This window comes from Thalassophryne amazonica, chromosome 1 (assembly GCF_902500255.1).
Source record: "Thalassophryne amazonica chromosome 1, fThaAma1.1, whole genome shotgun sequence".
Classification (NCBI taxonomy): Eukaryota; Metazoa; Chordata; class Actinopteri; order Batrachoidiformes; family Batrachoididae; genus Thalassophryne; species Thalassophryne amazonica.
Genome location: NC_047103.1, coordinates 28,839,138 through 28,859,348, shown reverse-complemented (window position 1 = coordinate 28,859,348; position 20,211 = coordinate 28,839,138).

Here is a 20,211-nt window from a genome sequence, read left to right as displayed (position 1 = left end):
TGAGCATCGGAACCTGGAGTACATCCGGACCGCGAAGCGTCTGAACCCCAGGCAAGCCTGCTGGTCGCTGTTCTTCGGACGTTTTGACTTCCGGATCACCTACCGCCCCGGGACAAAAAACCAACGATCTGACACCCTGTCCCGGGTGCATGAAGAGGAGGTCAGGACCGAGCCGTCAGACCCCCTGACACCATCATCTCCGAGTCCACTGTCGTGGCCACCCTTACCTGGGACGTGGAGAAGACCGTCCGGGAGGCACAGACACGGAGCCCGGACCCGGGGACAGGTCTGAAGGACAAGTTGTACGTCCCACCAGAGGCCAGGGCTGCGGTCCTTGACTTCTGTCACGGTTCCAAGCTCTCCTCTCATCCAGGGGTGCAGAGGACCGTGGCAGTGGTCCGGCAGCGCTTCTGGTGGGCGTCTATAGAAGCCAACGTCCGGGAGTATGTCCAGGCCTGCACCACCTGTGCCAGGGGCAAAGCCGACCACCACAAGGCCCAAGGCCTCCTCCAGCCTCTGCCTGTGCCTCGTCGCCCCTGGTCTCATATTGGCCTGGACTTTGTCACGGGCCTCCCGCCGTCCTAGGGCAACACCACCATCTTAACGATAGTGGACCGGTTCTCCAAGGCGGCCCACTTCGTGGCCCTCCCAAAGCTCCCGACGGCCCAGGAGACTGCAGACCTCCTGGTCCGCCACGTCGTGCGTCTGCATGGGATTCCATCGGACATTGTCTCGGATCATGGTCCTCAGTTCTCCTCCCAGGTCTGGAGGAGTTTCTGCAGGGAACTGGGGGCCACCGTCAGTCTCGGTACCACCCCCAGACGAACAGGCAGGCAGAGCGGACGAACCAGGAACCGGAGCAGGCCATCCGCTGCGTGACCTCCACGCACCCGACGGCCTGGAGTGACCACCTGGCCTGGATCAAGTACGCTCATAATAGCCAAGTCTCATCTGCCACCGGCCTCTCCCCGTTTGATGTGTGTTTGGGGTACCAGCCCCCATTGTTTCCACTGGTGGAGGGAGAGGTCGGGGTGCCCTCGGTCCAGGCCCATCTGAGGAAGTGCCGTCGGGTGTGGCGTACCACACGCTCTGCCCTGCTCAGAGCCCTTTTCCCATCCTCAAAGTCCTCAGTCCGGCCGCAGTAAAGCTGAAGCTGCCAGCTTCACTGCGGATACACCCCGTGTTTCATGTGTCCAGACTCAAGCCCTGCCATACCTCACCACTGTGTGCCCCGGGACCAGCGCCGCCTCCTGCCGTGGACGGTACGCTGGCTCCTGGACGTCCGTCGAAAGGGCCGGGGGTTCCAGTATCTGGTGGACTGGGAGGGTTATGGCCCCGAAGAGCACTCCTGGGTGAAGAGGAGCTTCATCCTGGACCCGGCCCGTTGAGGGGGGGGTCCTGTTGTGTGGGCCGCCGAAGAGGAGGTACTGCTGGCCCACCACCACAAGATGGCGCCCTGCTTGAAGTGCGGGCTTCAAGCACGAGAGGGCGTCGGAGTGACCAGGAGTGACAGCTGTCACACATCATCCATACCAGCTGTTACTCATCCACTACTCATCACCACCACCATAAAGGCCGGACTGCAACTCCACCTCCCCGCTGAGAAATCAGCTACCATTCAGGTAATTTTCTCTGCTGACTCAAAGTATTAATCTGAACTTCTTTGCAGCCGTTTTCCTGGTGTGTCCTTATCTGTGGGATTGGCGTTTGGTGTGATCAGCGATGGCTTCGCCTCACACCCCAAACCAGATAAGTGGTGAAACAGGAGCTGCACGAGTGTGTGATTGGAGGTGGAGGTGCTCTCTCCTAACTAAACACTGACTGTGGGATTACTGAGTGTGCAAACTCACACTCATCAGGACTGCCAGCAGTACCGGGTCTGACTGCTGAAGACAGCGGCCACCTGGGGCGCAGGGCTTGGCGGCTCCGGTGTTCTTCAGCTCCGTTGGTGGTGGAAGCTGTGTGGGGATCCGGCTCTTCTCTCGCCAGGCGTCTTCTATCGTCGAGCCTGCCCACACGTCACCTGGTGTATGATTGACAGTCCACCATATTGTTATTGTCTGTACGTCGTTGTGCGATTCACAACATTAAATTCTTACTTTTGGCTTATCCATTGTCCGTTCATTAACGCCCCCTGTTGTGGGTCCGTGTCACGACACTTTCACAACAGTAAATAAGTACTTTGAATGAAGTGCACTGTGTCAGGGTCTGGCAAACTGTGTTTCACTTTTTTCAGTGTAGGGTCAACATTAGATTAATGGTTTAATCACTGCAGATTTGAAACATTTAGCAACAGATCCAGAGGTTAATGAGAGATTAATAATTTCCAGCACAGTCAGCCCAATAGTGGGCCACAGGTCATTAAACAGTTTTGTTGGTATAGGATCAAATAAACAGGTTGTGCTTTTTGTAGACATTACGGGTTTCGTCAGCATGCCTAGAGAGATACTGTCAAATTCTGTACATCTAGGCAATACCTCAGTGATGGCACCCACCTCAATAGCAGGGTGTAGTGGCTGGGTTAAGACATGCTGGGATATGTTTAACCTAATGTCATCTATTTTCTTCTCGAAGTAATCCAAGGAATCTTGTGCTGTAAAAGGACAGCAACTTGCAGGTGGTTGTCCATGAATAAGTGTTGCCATCATGTTGAACACGAACTTTGAGTTTGCTTATTTTTGTTAATCAAATCAGAGTAATAGGACCTCTTTGTATCCAGTAGTGCATGCTTATAGTCTAAGATAGTATCACACCACACGAGGTGGAATACTTCTAATTTTGAATTATGCCACTGTGGTTCTAGGCCTCTAGCCTTATGCTTGAGATCACGCAAGTAATCATTGAATCAAGGTGACTGTGTTTTTTTTTTTTTTTTTTTTGGGGGGGGGGGGGAGTTTTAATATAGGTGGCACAATCATGTTGAATGTACTTTTGAGTGCTGAGTTTAAACTATCCACAAGACTGTCTAGTGACCAAGTTCCATTGTGAAGATGTCTCTGTTATATATAAATACTAGCAGGTGTACCCACTATGAAGCAAGTATCTATATATAAGGTTGACTGTGTGTCTGTACCTTAATGATTTGAGGTCACCTCTGTACTTTAATGATTTGAGGTCACTTCTGTGCCTTTATGATTTGATGGCACTTCTGTACCTTAATGATTTGAGGTCACCTCTGTACTTTAGAACTTTCAGTTTAATTCTTTATGGTTATTGGGCAACCAATAATTTAATGCTTTAATTTATTCTCTTTATCTATTACAGAATTTATCTTTAATCATTATTGCTAGAAATAATCTATATATCTATTACAGAATTCAGCTTTTATTCATTATTGCTACAAATCTTAGACCAAAAGAACTTTCACTTTATTTATTTTTTTTATGGTTACTGGGCTAATGCTTTAATCTATTCTTTTTTATGTTCATCTTTTATGGTTAATGGGCAACCAATAATTTAATGCTTTAATCTATTCTCTTCATCTATTCTCTTTATCAGTACTCAGTTTGGAAAAATATGCAAAAAACAAATTTTAATGAATTAGTGAATTTTATTTCTTATTTTAATGATAAAAAAACACTGAATTTATCTTTAATCATTATTGCTAGAAATAATCTGTAGATCTATTACAGAATTCAGCTTTTATTCATTATAGGGGAGGTGATGGTCTAGTGGTTAAGGTGTTGGGCTTGAGACCCCTATTGCTCCCGGTGTGCAGTGAGCGCCTTGTATGGCAGCACCCTGACATCAGGCTGAATGTGAGGCATTATTGTAAAGCGCTTTGAGCATCTGATGCAGATGGAAATGCGCTATATAAATGCAGTCCATTTACCATTTACCATAGCTAGAAATCTTAGACAAAAAGAACTTTCACTTTAATTCTTTATGGTTTCTGGGCTAATGCTTTAATCTATTCTGTTTTTAATTCATCTTATATGGTTACTGGGCAACCAGTAATTTAATGCTTTAATCTATTCTCTTCATCTATTCTCTTTATCAGTACTCAGTTTGGAAAAATGTGCAAAAAAATAATTTTAATGAATTGGTGAATTTTATTTCTTATTTTAATGATAAAAAACATTGTAATTCAATTTTTGCACATTTTTCCAAACTGAGTGCTGTAGTATAACTAGCAGGACCTCACTGATGTGTGCCGTAAATTTTGTGTCACTGCAACATATAACATTGACACTCTTGACATTGTCCCAGGAGCGGGACACACCCAGTGGGCTTGGGTACTTGACTCCAGAAGCAGCTGCTCGGATCACCTCATCAGGCTGTAGTGACCCCCGCAAGAAAATAAAAAATAAAAAAAATTTATGCAGATAGGGATTGCGACCAAGATATATCACGTTTTGGGAGATTTTTTTTTTTTCCTGACTCACGTTTTGGGTGGCAAGATGGCGCCTGTGTGTTTGGCATGCCGTCAGCCCTGTCTTTACCACTCATCGAGTTTTTTATTTGTTGCTGTGTTTTTGCCCTGTGTGTTCTGCTGGGACATCTCTGCCTTGCTTGTGTATAATCGTCAGTCTCTCTTGGACATTAATGCTCTTTATGAGCCACTGCTGTCATCTGGGTCCGGGCTGGGAGGGCCCGGGCCCCGCCCTGCTCTGCCACCTGTGTTCATGGAGGTCCCGCTGCACCTGCTCCATTTTCCTTGCGCTCCTCTCCGGAGGAGGCACTTTAGAAGGCATGGAAAGCGGAGCGGTGTGTTGGTGAAATGTAAGTTCTAACTGGCTGCCTTCACTAGAGGGTCTGATCCTCGCCTCCTGTGGGATGGACAATATTGTTGGGCGTGGGAGCGCACGCTGCGCACGAGAGGCTGCTGGATTCTTCCTGTTGTTCCTGGACTGTCCCCTCCGATGTCCTTGTGCGCCCAAAACATGATGATACACTCTAACCACATCCATTTCTAATGGGGAAATGTATTACACTGTCTCCTGGTTTGTTGGCTAATAGCAAACATTTATGTGTCAAGACAATATTGAGTACACATTTTAGAAATTGTAGTCACGTTTAAGTAGATCATGCCCTTGTTTTACTCAAACGATGCTTAACGTGCACACAATATCATAAAAGGAGTGCACAATATAATAAAACGTGCATACAATATCATAAAACATGCGCACAATATAATAAAACGTGCGCACAATGTAATAAAACAAGTGTACAATATAATAAAACGTGCGCACAATACCATAAAACGAGCACACAATATAATAAAATGTGCACACAATATAATAAAACGTGCGCAAAATATAATACAACCAGTGCACAGTATAATAAAACATGCGCTCATTCTCTCCACATTCAAAACATTTTGCTATGACACTTCCAGGGCTCCGTACAAGTTCATAAAAATGATTATTATACAAGGTCTATGAGAAAAGTATCCGACCTTATTATTTTTTTCAAAAACCATATGGATTTGAATCACGTGTGATTACATCAGACATGCTTGAACCCTCGTGGGCATGCGAGAGTTTTTTCACGCCTGTCGGTTACGTCATTCGCCTGTGGGCAGTCTTTGAGTGAGGAGTCGCCCACCCTCTCGTCGATTTTTTCATTGTTTAGGAATGGCTCAGAGACTGCTGCTTTGTTTGATCAAAATGTTTTCAAAACTGTAAGGCACAACTGAGTGGACACCATTCGATAAATTCAGCTGGTTTTCGGTAAAAATTTTAACAGCTAATGAGAGATTTTGGTCTGGTAGTGTCGCCGTAAGGACGGCCCACGATGCCTGATGGCGATCTGCGCTTCGAGGCGGCAGCATCTCGCCGTTTCAAGTTGAAAACTTCCACATTTCAGGCTCTGTTGACCCAGTAAGTCGTCAGAGAACAGAGAACTTTCAGAAGAAGTCGGCATGAGGAGTTTATTCGGACATTCCATTCTTAATGGACATTTTGTAATGAAAGAACGTGTGAGCAGAGTCGCATGTCGGGCCGGACCTGACCGTGGGGGGTCGCGTGGGGGGTCGCGACAAGAAAAACACCTCCGTTGGAAACCTTAACGGGCAAGTTGGAACATGCCCAAGCTGTTAAACAATTTCTCAGTTACTCACTTGTTGAAAGCCATCAAAAGCCACCTGAATTTTACAAATGGTTTTCCTGTCGCGGCACACACAGATTTGCAGGAGTCATCACGGAAACGACTCAGCGACTCAGCACGTCTTTCATTAAAAAATGTCCTTAAACAGTGGAATGTCCGCATAAAATCCTCATGCCGGCCTCTTCTGAATCTTCTCTGTTCTCTCACGACATCCTGGGTGAATTAAGCCTTAAATTAGGATGTTTTCAGCTCGAAACAGGCTGACGACGGCGCCTGCAAGCGCTGCGCGACGTCCCGCTCCGTGGGAAGTCCTTACACGGACAGAAACACCCCATAATCTCTCATCAGCTGTTAAACTTTTCACCGGAAACCAGCTTAATTTCTCGAATAGTGTCCACTGGGATATTCCTCACAGGTCCAGAAAAAATTTTGATAAAAGCAACGCGCGCCGTCTCGAGCAGCGTGTGAAACAAAGGAATTCAGCAGAGAGGGCTGAACCAATCAGTCTTAATCAAGGCCTGCCCAGAGGGAAATTACGTCACCGACGCGTGAAAAAACTCATGCATGCGCACGAGGGTTCAAGCATTATTGGTGTAATCGCACGTCATTCAAATACATATAGTTAAAAAAAAATAAATAAAAGTGTCAGTTTCTTATCTAATAGACCTCGTATATATATTTAAATGATTTATTTTAAATCAACCTGGCAGAGCTCAACAGTAACATTTGTCAGCTCAACCTTAATGGTGCTGTCAGACTTTCATGACCCTCACTTGCCCAATGTGGCAAGTAAATTTTCAATTTAATTTGGAATGAAATCTGGTCAAAATCAACATACTTCAGTGATGTTCCTTTGGTAGCATTTTTTCTGTTCAACCGTTGCAGGATGAATGAAACCCGATTCTCTAAATCCATGCACATACTTACCTCGTCTGTGCGGTATCAGAGTAAACAGACACATACAGCTCCACATTCAGCAAAGAGCACAAAAAGTGTTTTTAAAGCACATTATCAGAGGTCGGCTGATTATCAGCGGTTCTGCCTTGAGTTGAATGCTGACGCTTACGCTTTTCAAACAAATTGCCCATCAGTGACTATTGCTCATGGGCGACTGTGGACTGGGGAAATTTTTCAGGCCGGGCATTTTTAACCAAGACCAGGCCACCCCCAGATATCAAAGGGGAAAAAAATTAAGCCTGCTGTGACAGTGTTTTTTTTTTGGTCCCTTAACCGATCAATGTGCACCAGGAGACACATACATTTTAACACTATGAGAAGCATTATGAAAAGTTCTCCCGAAATACACTTATCATAGGCTTATCAAAAGTACGATCTGTTGACAGTAGGTCACATTACTTTTTAGACATAATAAGCCGTCATTTCATTCAGCCTTGTTACTTAAATTTATAAATAGAAATTATATAAAAACATTTGTTATAGAAATACTGTAGGCTATACTATAAATAATATATCATTACTTGTGTGATACAATTCATCATATAAAGCAAGAAATGACTGGATGACTGGACCAATGACTGGATACAAAGGTTGAACTTTTGAAACTGCAATACACAAAAAGGCCACAAGATGGAGACAGTTGTCTATCTCACTACATACTACAAGTAACATCAAGGATTTCTTTTATTACCAATTTGTGTTGCTAATCAACTTAGAGAATGACTCTCAATTTAAAATAAAATGTTAGGTATGTGAAATTATGCCAGGACTTGGGAAAATACATTTTAGACAGGAACATCATTATACCACGCCACCGCACCGCAGACTGTGCAAAACAGCATACTTCGTATGACTGACGCACGACCGTCACACAAATAGAATAAAGAATAAAGAAACAACCTGGCGGCGACAGCATGGTAGCTAGCCATGCACACCATTTGCACAGGTTACATTGCTAGGCTAGGTTACGTGACTGGCAGAGTTAGCACGAACGAAAATTATATCCAACCTTAATTCATATCTGAGTGACCGAGTTAGACAGCACTTTGCTTCGGACCAGAAGATCAGAATGTCTCTCTCACACACAGATGTCTGATTTATGAACAAGTTAGGTTGCTGTTCATCAATTAATAGCTGAAGTTAACCTTCACTTACCATCATGGCCGTAGTGGTCCCCACCTCGTCCACCTGTTGAACTTCTTCTCCGCCACTTGCTGAAGCTGCCTGCCGCAGATGTGGAAGCTCCGTGTCCACGCGAAGCAAACATGTCTATTATTTTAAGACATTTTGCAGCATCTGCCTGAAGGGCTACTCTCTTCTGATCCCTGGCTCTATCAGCGCCACCTTTCCTCTTCTTGCCACCATCCATATTGCTCGTTATCGCTCTGTCCGGCACTGGCGCACTGTGTAGCCCAACCGAGGCCGGAGATGGAGGGGTAATTGCCCTGCCTCTCACCTCATTGGTCCAGGCCACAATCAATCATGACTAAAGGGCCGATCTACCAGTTTATGCACCAATAGGAGGGTTTATATACTGGTATCCAGTGTTGCCACAGTTACTTTGAAAAAGTAATCCAATTACTGATTACTGATTACTCCTTGAAAAAGTAACTTAGTTACTTTACTGATTACTCAACTGTAAAAGTAACTAAGTTAGATTACTAGTTACTTTTTAGTTACTTTCCCCAGCTGCCCACAACAACCCTCTGCCACCTCAACAGGACAATGATACTTGTTTTGCCAAAACTCACTTTATAGTCACCCTTTCTTGACTTCAATGAAAATATATACTTGTTTTATAAAAGTAAAATAAAGACCTCTTTCTTGACCTCATATTTAACTGTTGACAGCACTGTAACAGTAAAACTTGTAACTTCTAACCTACATCGTTACATTGCTTTCTAACATTTTTCTAACATTTAAATTTTCTCTAAACATTTTACTTGTCAAAATTATTATTATTTTATGTAGTATTAGTAGTTGTAGTAAAAAAAAGGCTTCAAAACTGGACCTTTAATCTAGGGATGTTGTGGGGGGCACATCCTTTCCCCATGCCCCCATTCCATCTGGATTTGCCCCTGCTTTGGCGTTTGAGCACAAAGAATGGATAACATTTATTTATGCAGAAAACATGACCAGATTTACAGGTAAGAAAGTTTTATTGCGTTTTCACATCATGTGGTCCTCAGAAAGAGAGTTTAGGTGCATTTGAGTGGAAAATAGTGTTAGTTGTTGACGCGTCGCAAAGGATCAGCTGTTTTAATGTGCAGATACGGAGCAGCTCAGCTCAGAATTCTAAATAAAGGACAAAAAAAAGGATAAAAATGTCTTTGTAAAGCTCAGTGCAGGTGTGCTGTTGTCACCGCGCTTTAAGAGGCGAGGACGAGTCGTAGCTGCTACAAAAAAAAAAAAAAAGTGGATGAAAAGCTCACAGCTCGCTTTACTTCGTAAAAAAAAAAAAAAAAAATCCGCAGGCCAGTAGACCATTAGGCCAGCGGGCAAATGCCCGGTGTGCAATACTATCAGTCCAGCGGTGTCCATGGGTAGAGTGCTCCACTTTTTTTTTGCGTGTTTACAAATTCGAGTTTCTCATTCTCTCTCTCTGTGAGAGAGCAAAGCTGCACTCGATGTCAAATTTCAGTGCAGAGCTTAACATAGAGGAAAAAGTCTGAACACCAGAGCAGTGATTAAAACAAGAAATCCTCCAGTGTCTGTAAATGCTGTTACATCCAGAAAATGAATGGGACTTTTTTTTTTTTTTTTCCACACAGATTATCCATTCCATGTTGGAGGCGTGGCTTTCAACTGACTACAGGGGAGGAGGGGGCAGGAGGGGGGTTATATGCATCCAGTGGTAATGTGTTGTTTACTGTTATTATTTATGGCCTGTGCATAACATCAAATGACAGGAAATAAAACCTAAAATAAAGAAATATGTAATTTGGATTATGCTTAACTTAAACTGCCAATGGTTGTGGCTCTTACAGGATATTACAAAACATTACAAATCTTGACTTTCTTTAATTTATTCTGCTTCACATCAACACCCCCCCAAAAGCAGTTCACTTAACTTTGTAAATACAGTGCTCTCCAAATGTATTGGGCCTGTTGGCATTTTACACATTTGAATTTGTTTATGCCATTTCAAATACAAAAAGTAAATCAGGCTTCTCAAGATAAGCAAATCTCTACAACGTAATATAACTTAATTTAAAATTTAAAAGCCAAAGGATGGATTGCATAGAAGTGGGCCCCTTTTCTATAACACTTGTAAATAATCAGTTTTATTGCTGGTTTTCTTCAGACAAGTCAAAGGATGGGAACTTGAACATTTCCAAGTCACTGAATATGTCTTGGACTTTATTTACATCAGTTATGAAAAAATACAGTGTGGCACTCTATGGTACAACCCCAATTCCAATGAAGTTGGGACATTGTGCAGAATGTGGCTTGACATTGTCTTGCTGAAATAAGCAGGGACGTCCCTGAAAAGACGCTTGGATGGCAGCATGTGTTGTTCCAAAACCTGGATGTACCTTTCAGCATTGATGTACCATCACAGATGTGTAAGTTGCCCATGCCAAGGATACTAACACACCCCCATACCATCACAGATGCTGGCTTTTGAACTTAACACTGGTCACAATCTAGATGGTCTTTTTCCTCTTTTGTCTAGAAGACATGACATCCATGATTTCCAAAAACAATTTGACATGTGGACTCATCAGACTACAGCACACTTTTCCACTTTGCGTCTGCCATTTCAAATGAGCTCGGTCCCAGAGAAGGCGGCAGTGTTTCTGGATGTTGTTGATATATGGCTTTCGCTTTGCATGGTAGAGGTTTAACTTGCACTTGTAGATGTAGCGACAAACTGTGTTAACTGACAATGGTTTTCTGAAGTATTCCTGAGCCCACGCGGTAAGATCCTTTACACAATGATATCAGTTTTTAATGCAATGCCGCCTGAGGGATCGAAGGTCACAGACATTCAATGTTGGTTTTTGACCTTGTCACTTATGTGTATAAAGTTCTCCAGATTCTCTGAATCCCCTGATTATTTTATGGACTGTAGATGATGGAATTCCTAAATTCCTTGTAATTGAACATTAAGAAACATTGTTCTTAAACTGTTGGACTTTTTTTTTCATGCAGTTTTCACAAAGTGGTGATCCTCGCCCCATCTTTGCTTGTGAACAACTGAGACTTTTGGGGATGCTCCTTTTATACCCAATCATGACACTCACAATTAGTGTCCTCAGTTTCTAAATGCTTATTGAGTGTTATCTACCTGTTGTCTACATGCGCTTTGGATGACATCATGCAGGTGTGGACGAGGTACTCCAGATGTGTTCTGACATGGCTGACCATGCCTCTTTTCCTCCTGACTGACCCTGCGTGCCCAGATGGAACCTACCCTGTGGGCTATGTTCTCGATGCCTGGGAGACGTGGCGAGTCGCATGCTTTGCGCCATTCTCTGTGGAGGATGTCGAGGATTTATTTATATTTGGTTTCATAGTAGGAGGGCTGGTACTTATTGGCTTATGTGCTGCCCTGACCTACTGGAAAATTGGCAAGACGGCTGCCGCCAAAACCACGACCCCTCACTTTTCCGTCATGATTAATGAGTTGGGCAAGGCGATGCATTCTCAGACTGTGTTAACCCTTGACCTCAGATGCAAATTGGATAACATCTTGGAGCAAATGCGCACCTTGCAGTGGAAGACTTCAGAGACCGGGGAATATTCATAATTGGGATCTGGATTGTTCATGTGAGACTGTAAAAGTGTTTTTCACTGCTCAACCACAAACACAGCAGGCTTATCAGCCCCTGAAGGACAAAATGCCCCATTGTTTTCCTCCAGAAGAATCTCTATGGCCTTGGTGAACATTCGGCTGCCTCCTTATCTTTTCTAACTCCAGTACACAAGGACAGAAACTGACTCACACATGGATAAAGACTGAAAGCAAGCTCCACCCCCCACCTCCCCTCCTGCCCCCATCACACACCCAATCCCAGCCACTGCTCATGCCACTCCTTTCCCCTCCAGGGGCTGCACAGTTTTAGCTGTGGTAGGTCCATGTTCCCCCAAAGCTGGAGGCGGCGCAACTCTTGTTGCTGCAGCTACCACACACTTCACCTCAATTTGGAAAATGAACTGTTTCAAGTTTAGTGCACATAAACAATGTCAAATGTATATGTATTGTCTTAATTCTGATGTGTGCCATTATTACGGTAAACAAGTAATAATTATGGATTAATTGCTGTATCTTGTCTGTGGAAATTTGAGTGTGGATGTAATCTCATTGTTATTGCACTTGTAATGACAATGACAATAAATCTCATCCATCCATCCACCCATGTAGCCCCTTTTAACCTTGGCTTGGCTGTCCCGCGCTGGCACACCCTGTCAATTCAGGTGCAGCTGTCTAACTAAATCTACCAACCATTTTCTACCAGCTAATTGATATGGGGCTATTAGACAGCATTTGGGACACTAAACTAAGCTAAACTACACTAAAACTTGTACTATTCTACCATATTGGAGTAAGTAAAGCTAGGTGAAGCATTAGTAAAGCAGGATTAGCTGACACTGAACCCCATGCTGAGTTTCACAGCAGTGAAGTCACCAGTGTGCCCTGGCTGTATGGTGACATTCACTCCTTCAAACTAAATATATCACTAACACCACCATCTAAATTGTACATAGACATGAATTAATACCCACAAAGGTATGTGTTACAGTGACATTCTCACATTTAACAAACTTTTATGGAAAGAGTATTTTTTTGTTTCGACTGAAATATGAGAAACGACAAAGGATTTTGGCTGCCATACTGGCCTGCCATCTTTGTTTATATATGCTAAATCAAATCTTTAGCAAAATTACATAATGCTCATGTCCATTGACATTGCATAGGCTATATAAAACCAACAAAAATTCATAAACACATGACCAGACGCACATAACCTGTGTGATAAAAACTTGATTGGCGGCCATTTTTAAACAAGCGAAACATGTTGATATTTTCCGTGGCTATCGAGTAAATCTGTAGACTTAGCCTGAGGAGAAGATGTGCAAAAAATTTCATGCTTCTTTGTCTAACTGAAGTATTTTCCTGATAAAATGGATTTATCTGCTGCACTGCTGCCAGTTTCGGCTCCACGTCCATGTCTGCATTGTGAAACACTCCTGGACTGCTGTTGGAGGTCAGAATCATGTTTATTAATGGTGTAACCACCTGGCACTACAGTTACATGTCATATCACCTACATAGTAAGAAGGTGATCATTTATTACAGCGTGAGAGCCGTTCAGCTCTGAGCCTGATGCGTGCAATGATGCGTTACTGCGCACCACGGAGAGGCGCAGCTGCCTGTGTTATATACAGTTATGATGGAGAAAATAGTTCACATTATTTAAGTCACCCATGGGACATCCAGACAACCCGGAAAAAGTTATAGGCATGATTGGAGAAATGAAAGAAGTTATGTGGCTGTGATTGGAGAAATTGTGCATCGTACATCTTTTATATTTTGCTTCACCAGTTATACAGCTTCATAATGAAGTAGTATAGAGGAGGATTTTCTTCATCCAAAAAAAAGAACTCCAAATTCAAAACAAATAGCAGCTCTACCAAGCCCTGAACTACAGTGGTGTGAAAAAGTGTTTGCCCCCTTGAGCTTTTACATGTTAGAAATTTTTTAGGACATCAAAAACCAAAACAAAAAATTCAGGCTTTGTTTATTAAAATTTCAAAATGATGCCCTTTGAAATCACCGTGAAAAGTAATCTCTACAACATGAATTAAAAGAAATAAAAATCTAAAAGCCAAAATGATGGTGTGAATAATAAGTGCCCCCTTTAATAATAATATTATTGTTACTCCTCCTGTGGGTTCACCACCTGCAGAGGGGGTCATGGGGGTCGGGTGCAGAGAGGATTGGGTGGCGCTCCAGGGCGGGTGGCCCGGCAGCATGGTCCATGCTCACAGCCCCTGGCTGTTGGGACGTGGAATGTCACCTCGCTGGCAGGGGAAGGAGCCTGAGCTTGTGCGGGAGGTTGAGAGATACCGACTAGAGATAGCCGGGCTCACCTCCACGCACAGCTTGGGCTCTGGTACCCAACTCCTGGAGAGGGGCTGGATGCTTCATTTTTCTGCCGTTGCCCACAGGCAGAGGCAGAGAGCTGGGGTCGCATTGTTTAATGCTCCCCAGCTCAGTCGCCATGTGTTGGAGTTCACTCCAGTGAATGAGAGGGTCGTGTCCCTACGCCTTCGGGTCGGGGACAGGTCTCTCACCGTTGTCTCGGCCCATGGGCCGAGCGGCAGTGCAGAGTACCCGACCTTCTTGGAGTCCGTGGGAGGGGTACTAGATAGCGCTCCGACTGGGGACTCCATTGTTCTCCTGGGGGATTTCAACGCCCACGTGGGCGGCGACAGTGAGACCTGGAGGGGGGTGATCGGGAAGCATGGCCTCCCCGATCTGAACCCAAGTGGTGTTCAGTTGTTGGACTTCTGTGCTAGTCACAGTTTGTCCATCACGAACACCATGTTTGAGGACAAGGGTGTCCATAAGTGCACGTGGCACCAGGACACCCTGAGCCAAAGGTCAATGATCGACTTTGTAGTCGTATCATCTGACCTTCGGCCAGGGGTCTCGGACACTCGAGTGAAAAGAGGGGCAGAGCTGTCGACCGATCACCACCTGGTGGTGAGTTGGATCCACTGGGAGGGGAGGAAGCCGGTCAGACCTGGCCGGCCCAAATGTATCGTGCTGGGAACGACTGGCCGTACCCTCTGTCAGTGAGGTCTTCAACTCACACCTCCAGGAGAGCTTCTCCCAGATCCTCCAGGGGAGGTTGGAGACATGGAGTCCGAGTGGACCATATTCTCCACCTCCATTGTCGATGCGGCCACTCGTAGCTGTGTTCGCAAGGTCTCTGGTGCCTGTCATGGCGGCAATCCCCGAACCCAGCGGTGGATGCCGGAAGTAAGGGATGCCGTCAAGCTGAAGAAGGAGTCCTACTTATCTTTGTTGGTAGGTGGGACCCCAGAGGCAGCTGACAAGTACCGGCAGGCCAAGCGTGCCGCAGCCCATGCGGTCGCAGAGGCAAAAACTCGGGTCTGGAAGGAATTCGGAAAGGCCATGGAGGAGGACTATCGGTCAGCCTCGAAGAGATACTCGCAAACCATCCAGTGCCTCAGGAGGCGGGAGCAGCTCTCCACCCGCACTGTTTACGGTGTGGGTGGGGAGCTGTTGACCCTGACTGGGGATGTTGTCGGGTGGTGGAAGGAATACTTTGAGGATCTCCTCAATCCCATCGTCACGTCTTCCGAAGAGGAAGCAGAGACTGGGGACTCAGAGTTGGACTCATCCATTACCTGGGCCAAAGTCACCGAGGTGGTTAGAAAGCTCCTCGGTGGCAAGGCTCCTGGGGTGGATGAAATCTGTCCTGAGTACCTTAAGTCTCTGGATGTTGTGGGACTGTCTTGGCTGACATGCCTCTGCAACATCGCGTGGCGATCGGGGACAGCGCCTCTGGATTGGCAGACCGGGGTGGTGGTCCCTCTGTTTAAGAAGGGGGACCGGAGGGTGTGTTCCAACTATAGGGGGATAACACTCCTCAGCCTCCCCGGAAGGTCTATTCCAGAATACTGGAGAGGAGAATTCGACCGATGGTCGAACCTCAGATTCAGGAGGAGCAGTGTGGTTTTCTTCCTGGTCGCGGCACATTGGACCAGCTCTACACGCTCCATCGAGGGTTCATGGGAGTTCGCCCATCCAGTCAATCAATCAATCAATCAATTTTTTTTTTATATAGCGCCAAATCACAACAAACAGTTGCCACAAGGCGCTTTATATTGTAAGGCAAGGCCATTCAATAATTATGTAAAACCCCAACGGTCAAAACGACCCCCTGTGAGCAAGCACTTGGTACAGTGGGAAGGAAAAACTCCCTTTTAACAGGAAGAAACCTCCAGCAGAACCAGGCTCAGGGAGGGGCAGTCTTCTGCTGGGACTGGTTGGGGCTGAGGGAGAGAACCAGGAAAAAGACATGCTGTGGAGGGGAGCAGAGATCGATCACATCAGTCCACATGTGTTTTGTGGATATGGAGAAGGCATTCAACCGTGTCCCTCGGGGCACCCTGTGGGGGGTGCTCCAGGAATACCGGGTCCCGGGTCCTTTGCTAAGGGCTATCCGGTCCCTGTACGACCGCAGCAGGATCTTGGTTCGCATTGCCGGTAGTAAGTCAAACCTGTTTCCAGTGCACGTTGGCCTCCGCCAGGGCTGCCCTTTGTCATCGGTTCTGTTCATTATTTTTATGGACAGAATTTCTAGGCGCAGCCGGGGTGTAGAGGGGGTCTGGTTTGGGAACCACAGAATCTCATCGCTGCTGTTTGCGGACGATGTGCTTCTGTTGGCTTCGTCAAATCAGGACCTTCAACGTGCACTGGGGCGGTTTGCAGCTGAGTGTGAGGCGTCCGGGATGAAGATCAGCACCTCCAAATCTGAGGCCATGGTTCTCGACCGAAAAAAGGTGCTTTGCCCTCTTCAGGTCGGTGGAGTGTCCTTGCCTCAAGTGGAGGAGTTTAAGTATCTCGGGGTCTTGTTCACGAGTGAGGGATGGATGGAGCGTGAGATCGATAGACGAATTGGTGCAACATCTGCAGTGATGCGGTTGCTGTATCAGACCCTCGTGGTGAAGAGAGAGCTGAGTAGGAGGGCAAAGCTCTCGATTTACCAATCGATCTCTGTTCCGATCCTCACCTATGGTCATGAGATTTGGCTCATGACCGAAAGAACGAGATCGCGAGTACAAGCGGCCGAGATGAGTTTCCTCCGCAGGGTGGCTGGGCGTTCCCTTAGCGATAGGGTGAGGAGTTCGGTCACTCTGGAGGAGCTCGGAGTCGAGCCGCTGCTCCTCCATGTCGAAAGGAGTCAAGTGAGGTGGCTCGGGTATCTTTTCCGGATGCCCCCTGGACGCCTCGCTGGAGAGGTGTACCGGGCACGTCCCATTGGGAGGAGGCCTCGGGGAAGACCCAGGACACGCTGGAGGGACTACATCTCTCGGCTGGCTTGGAAACGCCTTGGGGTTCCCCCAGAGGAGCTGGGGGAGGTGTGTGGATCGGGAGGTCTGGGCGGCTTTGCTTGAGCTGCTGCCCCCGCGACCCGACTCCGGATAAAGCGGAAGAAAATGGATGGATGGATGGATTATTATTACTAATTTATAATGTTTTTGTGACTGGCATTATGGCATTTTAGTTGTGCATTATTTTATTCTGTGCAGCACTTCGTATAGTTTTGCACTGCTGTATGAATAAAATAATCTACCAGCACTGAAGAGAAACGTTTTTAAAAAAGCTTTAAAAAATAAATGTTCGATTCTGTTTGATCCTTCATTTGACTGGTAGTCTGCCTTGTTAAATGTGTGTGGGTGTGCCATGAATCCTTCACACTGCACAATTATTTCTCTTTCAGCAACCAAGCCCACTTGACAAACAGCCATGGGTTTCTATTATCCAAGGATGTGTTTATTTCAAAATTTTACATAAATTAGTAGTGTTCTGAAAACATAATAAATCACCTGTAGCACCCTGTCCCACTTGCACATATATTTGAGAAAAATGGAACGCTGGGGTATCTATAATGATGAGATGTTTGGGTCAAATTTTCTGGGACATTTTTTTCATCCCAGTTTGCAACTGACAGAAACAAATGTAAGTAGGCTACAAATACAATTTATAACTCCAAGTTCAACTTTTTGTACTGGGTTAGATAATGTGTTATCAATATTGGGGCAAAACAGTTTTTATAAAGCTGCTTGTTATATGTTATCAGGCTCTATTTTCAATTTATTTTTCATTATTTTTGTTTCTTATTTTTGAATAAAACCAGCATTATTGTTTATTGAAGAAGCAGTGAAGATATTGATTGCAATACTTAGGTGATCAGCCTGGGAGTTGTTCTGGAAAAAAAATTAATAATAATAAGTGGTTCGAAAGCACAGCAGCATCACACCCACATTTGACCAACCTGTTTCCATAAAATTTACCAATTTCTTATATGTTAGAATTGGGCCAGAAATCCCAAATTGTCCTCTACACTGCAAAAAACCACAAACTCTTACCAAGTTTATTTGTCTAATTTCTAATGAAAATATCTAACCTTAACCTAATATAAGACACAGTCACTTAACAAGTAAAAATTCAGGAAGCTATAATACAACCCCAATTCCAGTGAGGTTGGGACATTGTGTAAAATGTACATAAAAACAGAATACAATGATTTGCAAATCCTCTTCAACTTAGATCCAGTTGAATACACCACAAAGACAAGATATTTAATGTTCAGACTGATAAACTTTAATGTTTTTGTGCAAATATTTGATCATTCTGCCATGCTCCAGATGGGGACAGGACCCAAGACCGTGTAGATTGGCATCGGACCCCAGCCCCTCAGTACAGCCTGGGCCAGGAGGTGTGGCTATTGGCCAAAGACATTCCACTCAAGTCGGAATCCTACATGCTAGGCCCCACCTTCATTGTGCCATTTGCTGTGGATTGGGTGCTTAATCCCGCAGCAGTCCGACTGTCTTCTAGAGGTGGGCGGATCGATCCTAATATCGATAATATCGATGCCAACGCTGGTATTGATATTGAACGATCCTCATGTAAAAAGATTGATACTCAAGCTTTTTTTTTCTCTCCCGCACTGACTGCTGCGCACGCGGATTCATCAAAGTCTACTCTCTGTCTGTAAGAGCAGCGCTGCGCTGTGTCAAACAACATGGAGCAACGCACCTTTGTATTGTGGTTTGTCAGCCCTCTACCTCAGGAGATTTTGTTTTAAGTTGTGTTGAGTGATATTTTTTAAACAAAAATATTGATTGTGATAATAAAGTATTTTGTTGTCACATACAAATTTGGATCCTTTGGATCTATGAAGCTTAAATATGAAAAAGTATCTGTATCGGTATCGATATTGGCAATACTGGGCATGTATTTACTTGGTATCAGATCAATACCAAAATTCCCAATATCGCCCACCTCTACTGTCTTCCCCAGTCTGAATTCGAATTCATCCAGCATTCCAAGTCTCCCAGATCAAGCCTGTTCATACCAGCCCATTGTCCCATGAACTGATTACATCCATTCAGGATAATTTATTTATTTATTTATTTATTTGGGTTCCAAGCAGGAACAATTGTTTCCCAGATCCTCAAAAGAATTATTACAAATGTCTTGACCTATTTCGGTAATGTTTCTACTATATGGAGGTCATGTTTTAGTCCGTATTCATTGTATCTTGTTTTTATCATGAACCTATAAATTATTGTGTGTTACTGAAAACACATCACTGTAAGTATTGTTTTTAAGAGGTCTTGAAGAGCCCTTCCTGCTCCTCACATTTTATTAGTAATATATACAAACAGAGAGGAAATAGTCTTTATGGTCGAGGTGCTCTGCAGCTTTCACAAGACTCTTAATCATCCACTAATTACCTGTTGTCTCTTGCTGTGTTCTTAATCATACTAATTATGAAAAACTAATTGATGAAAAACAACTTGTATTTACGTTATTTGCATCTGTTCATTCTCAGCCACTTTGTAAACCAATAAATACAAATTATGCTTAACTATAATCCATACGGTTACAGTCTATCTTCTGCAGCAGTCATGCAAATCATTTTATTGTAAAAGAACAAGAAATTCTGGCTTAACTTCCCCAGCGCGTTCCGCCTGCTGCCCGGGTGTTTTCAGTGTGGATCAGCGGTAACACAAGCTTCACTGGCATAATATAAGCACAGCCTTTAAGCCTTTGTTTTTCAAGCATGTGAGTAACTGGTGGATTATGCATGCAAGCATGGAAACAGTCAGACAAGGTGATCCCAGAGAACAAGGCTGTGCATGGAAGATATGAAGCGCAGTGTGGCCACGCATGGCCAGCGGTCTTTTAGTTCATGCATCACCTTTACCCTCAAAAAGGTAAATTTCATTTAAATCATATATAGTCATTGAGGCCCATTGTGGTGCACTTATCCCCCGATACCATGGCATGAAGCAGATGAAACGATACGATCAGGTTATTGCCATGCCACTGTTTGGTACTCATTCCCATCTGGGCAATCTGAGACATTACAGAATAATCCCTGAAACATACTGCCAGAGTCACAAATCCATAGTAGACAAATGTGACAAGCA